General features: G+C 38.1%; 1 long non-coding RNA gene across 1 annotated transcript in view; it reads right to left on the bottom strand.

Annotated features, from left to right (window-relative positions):
• Nucleotides 1-219: 219 nt before the first annotated feature.
• LOC141981459 (uncharacterized) overlaps nt 220-11,811 on the bottom strand; it is a 209,503-nt gene continuing 197,911 nt past the window's right edge. The window contains exons 6-7 of the long non-coding RNA XR_012637784.1: nt 1,767-1,955; nt 220-355 (exon numbers count right to left, since the gene is read on the bottom strand). This is a non-coding gene — a long non-coding RNA (uncharacterized LOC141981459). The remainder of the gene's footprint in view (nt 356-1,766; nt 1,956-11,811) is intronic.

The following is an 11,811-nucleotide window of genomic DNA, read 5'->3' as shown; positions in this document are numbered from 1 at the left end:
TTACAGAATACGTCTTAAGCTTACAAATTATTTGCCAGTGTGGGGACAGGCCCATTCACGGCAATGGAGCTGTAACCCTTTACAGCAACAGAATTTAGCTCAGTGCCTCTATATTGTTTCAATTTAATTTTAATATTAAAAGGCTACAAAAGTTTCCACTCTAGATACTTTTTATTCATTGGCAACTCTGAAAGTCATTTTTTCTTACCCTACCATTCTTTCTTGGCCTTTCCTTGTTTGTATAGGGCCACATCCTCCACCATGCTAAATCAGTGTAGCTCCTTTGACTTCAAAGTAATGCTGAATTACACCTGTTGAAGGTGTAGGACATATTCTCTTCATTCTGAAAGTGTTCCTAAGAGAAAAATAAAGTCAAAGAAGAAGTTCTATTAAATATCTGTCCAGCTTTGTCTGTAACAAATAAAACATGCACACAATTCCTCTGTTTAGTGTTTAATTTACTTGTTTCATTCTTTCGACTAAAAGAAAAATCTTTTAACATGCCCTGATCTATTTAAATAATAATTTGCACTTATATAAATTGTTTACAGATTTCATGTCCTTAAAAATCTTCTAGCAGCTGAATCTAACTTTGCCTTCAGGCGTGTCTGGCAAAGGCTTATCTGTAAATGAAAAAATAATTACATACTGTTTTATGTCCTGATAGAAATTTTGATACCCAGTGAAACTGAGACAGACTTTTTCTTAGAAGGGAATGTAATTGGAGAAAAAAACAACTTTGTTCCATTGGAGTGAATAGAGCCATTTTCACTTATTCTAAAGAAAACTGTAATCAGGACTGGAAATGTACTCTGTGAAAAGCAAAGGATTTCACATACAGCAGCATATCTGATATACAGAATACTCCTGATTTGCCATCTTCATCTTTCAAAGCCTAACCAAGCGAAATATCTAGAGTATTTCAAAAAACAAAAATAGTGAATTTGTGATCACAGAATCATCTGTTCTGATGGATACTTAAGCAGAAGTGCGTTGTGATTCTAAATGGATTTAACCAATCCCTCAGCTGTGAACAGTAAGTAAACACCCAAGATCTGAAAAGCAAGCACTCAATTTCAGGGAAGTTCTTTTCCAGAGCCAATTTTTGTGGCTCAGGCCTATCCCTGATTGTAGCTAGACTTGGGGAAGCCTTTTTTAATGATTTAGGGATCATTCAAAAAGGAATAGAGAATAAGACAGAGAATATCTTATTGCCCTTATATAAATCCATGGTACCCCCACATCTTGAATACTGCGTACAGATGTGGTCCCCTCATCTTAAAAAAGATATATTGGCATTAGAAAAGGTTCAGAAAAGGGCAACTAAAATGATTAGGGGTTTGGAACGGGTCCCATATGAGGAGAGATTAAAGAGGCTAGGACTTTTCAGCTTGGAAAAGAGGAGACTAAGGGGGGATATGATAGAGGTATATAAAATCATGAGTGGTATGGAGAAAGTGAAAGTGATTTACTTGTTCCCATAATATAAGAACTAGGGGGCACCAAATGAAATTAATGGGTAGCAAGTTTAAAAGAAATAAAAGGAAGTTCTTCTTCACTCAGCGCACAGTCAACCTGTGGAACTCCTTGCCTGAGGAGGTTGTGAAGGCTAGGACTATAACAGGGTTTAAAAGAGAACTGGATACATTCATGGAGGTTAAGTCCATTAATGGCTGTTAGCCAGGATGGGTAAGGAATGGTGTCCCTAGTCTCTGTTTGTCAGAGGGTGGAGATGGATGGCAGGAGAGAGATCACTTGATCATTACCTGTTAGGTTCACTCCCTCTGGGGCACCAGGCATTGACCACTGTAGGTAGACAGGATACTGGGCTGGATGGACTTTGGTCTGACCCACTGTGGCCATTCTTATGTTCTTAGAGTGCCAAAAGGAAAGTGACCCCATCTCCCTGAACAGATGCTCCGTACTAGTATTTGGATGGCATTTTTTTCTGTTTTCTGCAATTACATTAAATATTGTTATAATTTATTATAAAAACAGAGAAAAAGAATAAATGCAAGCAATACCTCTCACTACATTTAGTTTCTCTAAAAATCCCTCAGTTTGGGGAAGTGGCCTTGGTGTTGAAGGAAGCTGCATATCGATTGTTCTGTCTGGAAGACCCAGGAAACTTCTACAGCCAAGCTCTACGATACAACCACATTTGCTCCAACCCCTCAGACAGAGACAAACACCTACAAGATCTCTATCAAGCATTCTTACAACTACAATACCCACCTGCTGAAGTGGAGAAACAGATTGACAGACTCAGAAGAGTACCCAGAAGTTACCTCCTACAGGACAGGCCCAAAAAAGAAAATAACAGAACGCCACTAGCCATCACCTTCAGCCCCCAACTAAAACCTCTCCAATGCATCATCAAGGATCTACAACCTATCCTGAAGGACGACCCATCACTCTCACAGATCTTGGGAGACAAGCCAGTCCTTGCTTACAGACAGCCCCCCAACCTGAAGCAAATATGCACCAGCAACCACAAACCACACAACAGAACCACTAACCCAGGAACCTATCCTTGCAACAAAGCCTGTTGCCAACTGTGTCCACATATCTATTCAGGGGTCACCATCATAGGGCCTAATCACATCACCCACGCTATCAGAGGCTCATTCACTTGCGCATCTACCAATGCGATATCTGCCATCATGTGCCAGCAATGCCCCTCTGCCATGTACATTGGCCAAACTGGACAGTCTCTAAGTAAAAGAATAAATGGACACAAGTCAGATGTCAAGAATTATAACATTCAAAAACCAGTCGGAGAACACTTCAATCTCTTTGGTCACTCGATTACAGACCTAAAAGTGGCAATTCTTCAACAAAAAAACTTCAAAACCAGACTCCAACGAGAGACTGCTGAATTGGAATTAATTTGCAAACTGGATACAATTAACTTAGGCTTGAATAAAGACTGGGAGTGGATGTGTCATTACACAAAATAAAACTATTTCCCCTTGTTTATTTCCCCTCCTACTGTTCTTGTAAAGTGCTGGAAATGGCCCATCTTGATTATCACTACAAAAGGTCGTTCCCCCCCGCCCCTGCTCTCCTGCTGGTAATAGCTCACCTTAAGTGATCACTCTCATTACAGTGTGTATTGTAACACCCATTGTTTCATGTTCTCTATGTATATAAATCTCCCCACTGTATTTTCCACTGCATGCATCTGATGAAGTGAGCAGTAGCTCACGAAAGCTTATGCTCAAATAAATTTGTTAGTCTCTAAGGTGCCACAAGTACTCCTGTTCTTTTTATGGTGAGGTGGGGAAACTGACTCATCCTCAGTTTCCTTAGGCACCTGAATTAGACCATAACCAATCTGTAATATTACAACAGGGGAAGTTATTGCAGTCAGATTGTACCCCACAGGCTACTACAGATGGTTATGTTCAGTAAAGAAAAAATCGACAACAGAAAGAGAGAGGCATCAGCGATAAGGGGTTTTTTTTTTGTTTAAGAAACTGTGGCACTATCAATGTTTTCGGGTTAGCTACCGCTACTGATTTCTGTCAATTGACTCTTTCCAGCAACAAACATTTGGTTTATATTTAGATATTATATAGATTTTATTGAACAAAACGAAATTAACCTCCCAGCCTTTTACATTTTGGTGACCACAAGTGTATTGTCATTGAACATTACATCTATCTCAATCTCTCTAAAGAGAGAACCTAGTCCTGTTCAGATACTCTGTGGCTTTGATCCTGTGACATTACAGCTATATGGTGTTAGGGTGCAGGTAGGGAGGAGAAAATAATAAAATGTGAAGATTTGCTCTATGGTCCCTATTTATGTATTTTATGTGGCCCACAGTCTCTCTGGGGGATAGCTCGAAGACTCCATTTTCAAGTTTACACTTCTGCATTTGTTCTCTAAGAAAGTGAAGAAAGTCTTATACAACCTTCTGGTACTATTTTCTGCAAAAATTGTAACTAAAGACAGACATAGGAACCAACATGACTTGAACCTATGCAAGCATAAAACTCATCAAGTGTTATCCATTTTACATCAGCTTCTCAGGACCTGTGAATATCTAGGATTAGATATTCACAGAAACAATGGGAAAAGTAGCCGTTATGAAGATCAAGGGTTTACTGGGGTAATCCCCTTGAAGTTAATGAATAGAGTGGCATAAGTGAGTTCTTTGGAAGATACTGCCTTCCCATGCCAATACACCACAGGAAGAACAGTTACTATTCAGTCAGTATTAGAACTGGGTGAACAGTGAACAAAAATTAGACACAACTATTTCATATATATAAATAAAATTGTATGTTGACTGTGCTGACGCCCTTTAGTATTCAGTCTTCGCCAGCGCTTGTGTAAGTGAAGGTTTGTTTAGGCCCAGACCCAAGATTCATTTCATTACAAAAACACATTTATTTTGTGACTGAACAAAATTCAACTGGGGTAAATCCAAACCTTTTTTTTATAAAAGGTTAGTCTTGGGAAAGAAACACTTCTCTGTGCCCAATCGGAGTGCTCAGATATTGAATCACAACTATCAAAAGGAAACACTGACCGTTAAATAATCCTTGGACTGGAATTTGTTCACACAAAATCATTTTTTGACCACATTCATAAAAGTTGTGGTGAGTTTACAGTTAGTTCAGAAAAAAAAGAAAAAAAAACGTTTTCAGTGAAATTACCCTTATTTCTTGCAAATTATTCACCCAGCTCTATTCAGTAACACCATTTATTCTAGAACTCCATTAACATAGTACTACTTATCCATACGTCATGTATTAGAATTTATGGTGGAAATGCGTCACAGGATTTTTTGTTGTTGTTGACTTTTGGTGACTAATGCTATCCAACTCACAGATGAACTCTTCTGTTTTTGCCTTTCCAGTACATATTTCTTTGATAGATACATATACTCTTGTATGAATTCACATGGGGAAGATCCAAAGCTCACTGAAGACAAGGGAAAGCATTTCCCTTGACTTCACTGGGATTTGGATAATGCCCATTCTGAAAAATGTGGCTCAGAATCCTTTAGGCCAGATTGGTTTTGTGCATGCATGGCTGCACAAAGGCATGGGAGGGTGCAAGGACCCTCTCCTATCCTGTGCCCTCTTGTCAGAAACAGGGCACCAGTGTGTTCACTGCTTTCCTAATCTGAACTGCCCCCTCACATGTTAGCCACCACATGGGGGGCAGGGTGGAAATGGGATCCTGCCACCATCTTCATTCTGCAAGATTCAGAAGAGCTGGTCGGCCTTGGAGGAGAGCAGATGGTTTATCCTCATTAGGATCCTCATTATCCTGATCAGTGCACATCCGACACAATTTGGCCTATTATTCTTTATAGGTTAGCGAGACTGAATTGTGTTTTTATTAACTATTTTATGCAAATCCTTAAAAAAAACTGCTTTGATTTGTACTGGTGAAACTTAGCAGCTTAGTTTCTGGCTGAAGAGTTGCTGCTACTCTCTTCATATACAAATAAACTGCTCCCAGGGGAACCATGTTGCTCTTTTATATTTAATGCCTGCCATTGTTTCTGCTAAGACTTCTAAAAAATCTACTGTAGTGGTTTCTGATGCTGCTAATTTCCATTCCATTTTTACTGATTTGATTCTCTCTCCGTTCTTCAAATTGTGTTTTACAGAGGCATGACAGAGTACATTTTTAAGCAGTGGAAAGTTGATGGCCACACAAATCCTGTTAAAGAAAACCTGCTGGCTAGCAGAGCTATAGTCAAGATGGCTGGGAGACTTGGGCATGTGTTTTTTGACAGAAATGGCTCTTTGCACTGGCCCTGCCTTTGCATTTCATGGTTTTGTAATATTTAAATAATATTCTGAATAAAAAAAGAGAGTTTAGTGGATATGTGTACATCTTTTCTCTTTATCTTTGATTATGTCAAATGATAGTGCTTTGGAAAAAAAACCCTGTAAGCTATTTAATTCTGACAATATCAACATAGCTGAGCAACAAAACAAACAAAACCAAAAACAATGAGTGAGTACGTCTTAGTGTGACTGCCCGCTCCCTGGCACTCGTGATCCCATGCTCAGCACTGATTTGTAATTTAGAAGTATGTGACATCTAATTCACATTATATGCTACTTAGTGATTTACTAGATGTGGAAAATTTAACACACCATGTGAGAGCCTTCAAAGGAGTACTTAGTTGTGACAGTGCCTTAATTGATGATAAACCCTCAAGAAAGCAAGGACTTTACAGTTGGACACCTGCAGTACATGACTAGTTTGCATAGGTCCAATCCTTCCCCAATCATAAAATGGTTTTCCAAGTTTGTATGGCATCCCTACATGTTCTGTGTGCTTGATGTAGCAGAGATAAGGAGGAATTTATTTTCATTGGTTGAAATTTACTTCAGCCACATTAAGGCCACGTGTTCTACATTTGAACCAGATGCTCATAAGTGAGGTCAGATACTGTGTGCACTTTTGCACATACAGTTACAGTAATGGCTTATGCAAATTGGATGTTTGTGATTGTGAATAGGTATTGAGCCATCTAAATGCTCAAAATATCACCCACAGAAATATGTGCAAAAGTGCACGCCAACCTTGGGCCTTACTTTGGCCTGGATTCTGCAAGTCCTTGCACTGAAACATTGTCCACCAACATTTCTCACCCCTGTAAGTAATTTTACATTTTTTCTCTTTCCATTCTCTTCCGTTCATAACTCTCTACAGTTTAGTGCATCTTGAATTTCATTAAGATTTTTATCCCTTCCAAATTTGAAACATTTCATAACCCTGTTGGAAAGTTTGAGTGGTTGGTTCACATATAGGTTTGATGGCCATCATCTTGGCCACCATAGCAAGGTTTGAACCAGGACCTCAAGAGCTGAAAACCTGGGTCTCCTTCAACTTATACTGAAGAGCAAGGGTCTCCAGCTAGGGGCTGTAACAGATTCATATCCTTTTGATGACACAAATAGACACTGACAAATGAGTTACATAAGCACTAAGATATCATAGTAAACATGCTAGGTACTCAGTGATGGGCATAGTGTAAGTACCGGAATAGAACATACTATGATAGAAGATAACAATTAGTGTCTAAGTTCAGATCCAGCTCCAGGTTTGGATTCTGACACCCCTTCACCAAAATTCCATGTGAGTACAAGTGGGTCTGGCATTTTGTGGGTCTGAGTTTAAACTAGAGTATTCTCTAGTATAAGAATAGATATAAAAAGCTAACAAGGCCTGTACATTTTTGGGCTGTGAAGGATCTCATCACTGAGCAGAGAAGTAATAATCCCTCTCTACAATGGTCTACTGTGACCTCACCCGTAATAGTTTTGTTCAGTTCAAGGTACCTGCTTACTGAAAAAAGAAAAGGAGTACTTGTGGCACCTTAGAGACTAACCAATTTATTTGAGCATAAGCTTTCGTGAGCTACAGCTCACTTCATCGGATGCATACTGTGGAAACTGCAGAAGACTTTATATACACAGAGACCATGAAACAATACCTCCTCTTGTTTCATGGTCTCTGTGTATATAAAGTCTTCTGCAGTTTCCACAGTATGCATCCGATGAAGTGAGCTGTAGCTCACGAAAGCTTATGCTCAAATAAATTGGTTAGTCTCTAAGGTGCCACAAGTACTCCTTTTCTTTTTGCGAATACAGACAAACACGGCTGTTACTCTGAAACCTGCTTACTGAAAAGATATTGACTGATTGGAAGGAGTGCAGAGAAGAGCAACAAAGATGATTAAGAGGCTGGCAGGACAGATTATAAGAAGTAAATATGCACAGCTTGGCTAAGCGGTGATGAAAGGAAGAAATTATAGGAGCCTATGTACATTTGAAGACTGTAAACCCGAGGGGAAGAAGAGGTATTGTTTAGGGTAGTACACCAGGATATAATAGAGGTAATGGGTTGAATGTGAAAGAATGTGAAAATTACATAGCATATCTAAAACAGTGCTAGCCATGAGCTCTCTTACATTTCCCAAGGAATGAGTGGGAGCCTCTTCCTTTGGCATGCTTAGAAACGGGCTATACAATATACTGGAAGTTGTAACAACATCCAACAATAGTCATAACAACACTTTGCACTTATATCATGGTAAAGACCAATGCTGCGTCAGCAAGGGAAAGACTGAATACTCTAGTCCTTTCTCATTCTAATTTCTATACTTCTCTATAAAAAGCAAAAACCTCCTAGCACCAGGTGTTTAATGAAGATACTGAGACAAATTATGCTCTCACAATCACTAGTTCAGGGGCTGGTGGTGCACGTACCTAACAGCTGATTTGACTCACAGATCTGTGTACAAGTAGAAAAAAAGCAGTGTTTGAGCATTATAAAAGAAACTAATGAGGCCACATTTGGTATGCTATAGGTATTTCGGGTCACCTTATTATATGAAGGCTGTTGTAGAAATGAAGTTACAGCAGAGGGCAACCGGTATTGTATAATACAGAGACCTGATGATCTCAGTTTTTCAAAAAGGTTTGAGAAACTAGGTCTGTATTAATGGAAGAGAGGAGATTTAGAGGGGACGTCATTGAAGTATACAGCATCTGATGGGAATTGAAAGGATTCATGCTATAAGACTATTTGAAGTAAAGTCAGAAATAAGAACAAAGGTTCGTCATTAACTAATGGTAAGGAAGGGCTTACTAGCAAAGGTATTACAGAGAATTTCTTTAGAGTATAGCTAATAAATACACTAATCAGTTTTAATGTGACAGACAAATGACTGAATGGAACAGTAAAAGCTAAACGGTCAGAGCATCATTACCTACTGAAGAGGTAATTCAACTATTTCAACTCAAAGGGCAGGGGCTTTTTTTGTTTTGGTTTGGCTTGGTTTTTTGAAGTGTCATTTTAAAATGAGTAACTGTTTAAGATCAATGGGACTGAAATCTAGTTTAGGTCCCACTCTTTCACAATTCTCACATCTATAAAGTGCTTTAAGGTGAACAAGAATTTTTTCTGTGTGTAGATCTCCAGGATCATGTAGGTCCTGGCCTAGTCTTGGTTCTCCTCCATTCACAGAAAGAACCAACACAGAAATTGATCCTTGTGATATCCAATAATCTAGATTTATACTATGCTTGAAACCTAAATCCCATAGGAAAGGATCTTTTTTTTGTGTGTTAACCAGAGAACAATTATGCATGGATGAAAAATCCCCCCCCCCCCCCGTGTATTGTATATTACTGTTAAGAAATGAAGTTTTTAATGTTACACAAAGTAATTTGTGTGTTTTGGTTTCAAAACATTTCCCCATTCCCCCAGCATGGTCCTCTGAATGGTCAACTGCTTCACCAAATACCCTGTTGTCTGTATGAATTATTTCTTAATCAAGGGTGAAATTCTAGCCCCACTGCAACTACCTATTTATTTCAGTGAGGACGGATTTCATCCCAAATATTTTAAATGCAATATGTCTTTGAAAGATGAGACCAATAGTCCATCCATCATTCAGCCTGTTCAATGCTGTCAGAGAGATCACAGGGAGTAGATTGACTGCAAGATCTTTCGCCACATCTCAGGGTGAGTATCATGCCATCCATTTGTGGTCCTTGGAGGCATTACATTAAGAAATCAGCCCTTTCTGAAAATCACGAGCTTTTAAGGAGTCTCAGGTTAGGCCTCCAAAACCACTAGTAATTTCTATAAGGCATAGCCTGAGTGCAATTTTAGAGGCCAGTTTTGATATTTTGGTTTGAGATGTATATTTTGTCATTTTAATTTAACACATCATTCACTGCAACAGCTCCTGTAGGTTACATGAACTGAGGAATGCAAAAGTTTCATTTCTAGTTGATCAAACAGAGCTTATGGCTCAAACAAAACATAAAAATTAAAATAGAGTGTCGATAAACAGGTGTATTGAAACAGCAGCAGTAAAACCACCCCATGGGCATTCTACCTGGAAGACTGAAAGGGACTCTGTATGTTTGTATATTGGAGGAAAAGAAAGAATAGTGTGAGATACAAAGAAAGAGTAGAGGACTGAAACTGTACCATATATATATGGTCCTCTACTCTTTCTTTGTATCTCACACTATTCTTTCTTTTCCTCCAATATACAAACATACATATGTGCCACATTTGAGTATAAGCAAGGTGAGAGGTATTGAGATAAGAAAGAAAACACAAAAGGACCTCAGTATAATGCAACTTCAGTGAAGTAAGTCTGGCTGAGCATCTGGCCTGGAACATTTGGCCAAGACCCAGAAATAGGGGACAAAACAATTATTCATGCTGGAAACTAAAAAGCACGGGAAGTTTATTGTTTAGTGTAAAGAACCCTTTCTGTACTGTCTTTATTCCTGATGTAAATATTTGTAACGATAAAAATGAAGGCATGTCAAATTTATGTGGAACATAGATAGCTGGGGTTAAAACGAACAATATCCCTTGAAAGGAGGTACATTTGAGAGGTACATTGTCAGATATCCATTTTTGATTATGTGTGTTGCAGTACAGCAAGATTCATCATTATGGTCAGATGACACATTTATTTCTTCTAACTGAAAAGAAATAATAAAAATATTTTAACCTGGCACCATTTGTAGTTTGCTACTATATTTAATTCAGTTTAAAAACTCTAACACAGTAATCTATCTATCTCAAATCAATATGTTTCACCTTGCAGTCTACTCTTTATGGTACTTAGTTAAAGTTTTGCAAACTGAAGTTTCTTTACTCAAACATGAAGGTTTTGGCATCATTTTTTTTAAAATTTTTACATCAAATTGTACATTATGGCTTCAATTACATCATTGTTAGAAAAACATATATTTAGTTTATCAGGCAGAGCAGATAGCTAATTGCTCTTTTGAGAGCAATTAAAGCACTTGAAACTAGAACAGCATGTGCTGGGCCATGCAGCTGCCCCAAGTGTATATACTGGAATTCTCTGCGATTCCAAATAAAGGAGAGGGGGGGAGGAGGGAGGTATGAGAAGGGGGGTTAGACATGTGAAAAAATTAATTTTCTAGTAGAGTAAATTATAATACAAAGGTGCTTTTCATTTATGCAAATTTCTATCAAGCAATTTCTTGTGTGGTGATTTCTATGTTAATAAACATTTCATTTGAAAGATTTGAAAAAAGGTGCTCGGATTAAACAGTTGAAAGCTGGGGAAGATACAGAAATATATTCAATTATACATTGAATCATAGGTTAGATATTGTTATTACTGTGGCTAGGTTTAATTTTGCTTTTTATATTTGGTTGAGTTGTGTATTATCTATATTTGATTGCTAAAAGTTGATATGTATTTCCGTAATTAAAAATCCTGCCTGTAACTGGAAACAAGGAAATATGCATATTTTACCATTGCCCTTTTCTAGATAGCTCTAAGTCGCTCAGCTTTATTTTCTCATTAAATAGAACAAGAGAAAAAAGTTTGTTAAAAGGGAGTTTCTGATACAATATATGGTTATTGAACTCACCATTTCTAACTACATCAAAATGGATAATCAATATTCCATTATACAATTGTGGGCCAGATTCTGATACTTACTCAGGTTGAGTAGCACCTTGCTCTGTGAGCTGCCTGACTGTATTAAAGCAACTGCTCATGCAGCAATCCACCATTCAAATTGAGTAAGACAAATATCAGGCTGGTCTTCTATCAAGCAAATTCCTTGCAACCCAAGAACAGTTTAAGAAAAGCTGTATTTTATATGCTTCTCATACTATGCATTGAAACTCATCTCATATTCTGATGAACTCCTTAAACAACTTCACATCATAGAGCAAATCAAAACGATTGACCTTCTGCTATCCTTGCATGTTTCAGTGTTTAAACTGCATGGATCCATTTGCATGGATCACTTGATG

Source organism: Natator depressus, chromosome 2 (genome assembly GCF_965152275.1).
Source record: "Natator depressus isolate rNatDep1 chromosome 2, rNatDep2.hap1, whole genome shotgun sequence".
Lineage (NCBI taxonomy): Eukaryota > Metazoa > Chordata > Testudines > Cheloniidae > Natator > Natator depressus.
Note: the sequence above shows the minus strand (reverse complement) of the source record. Positions and strands in the feature narration are given on the sequence as shown.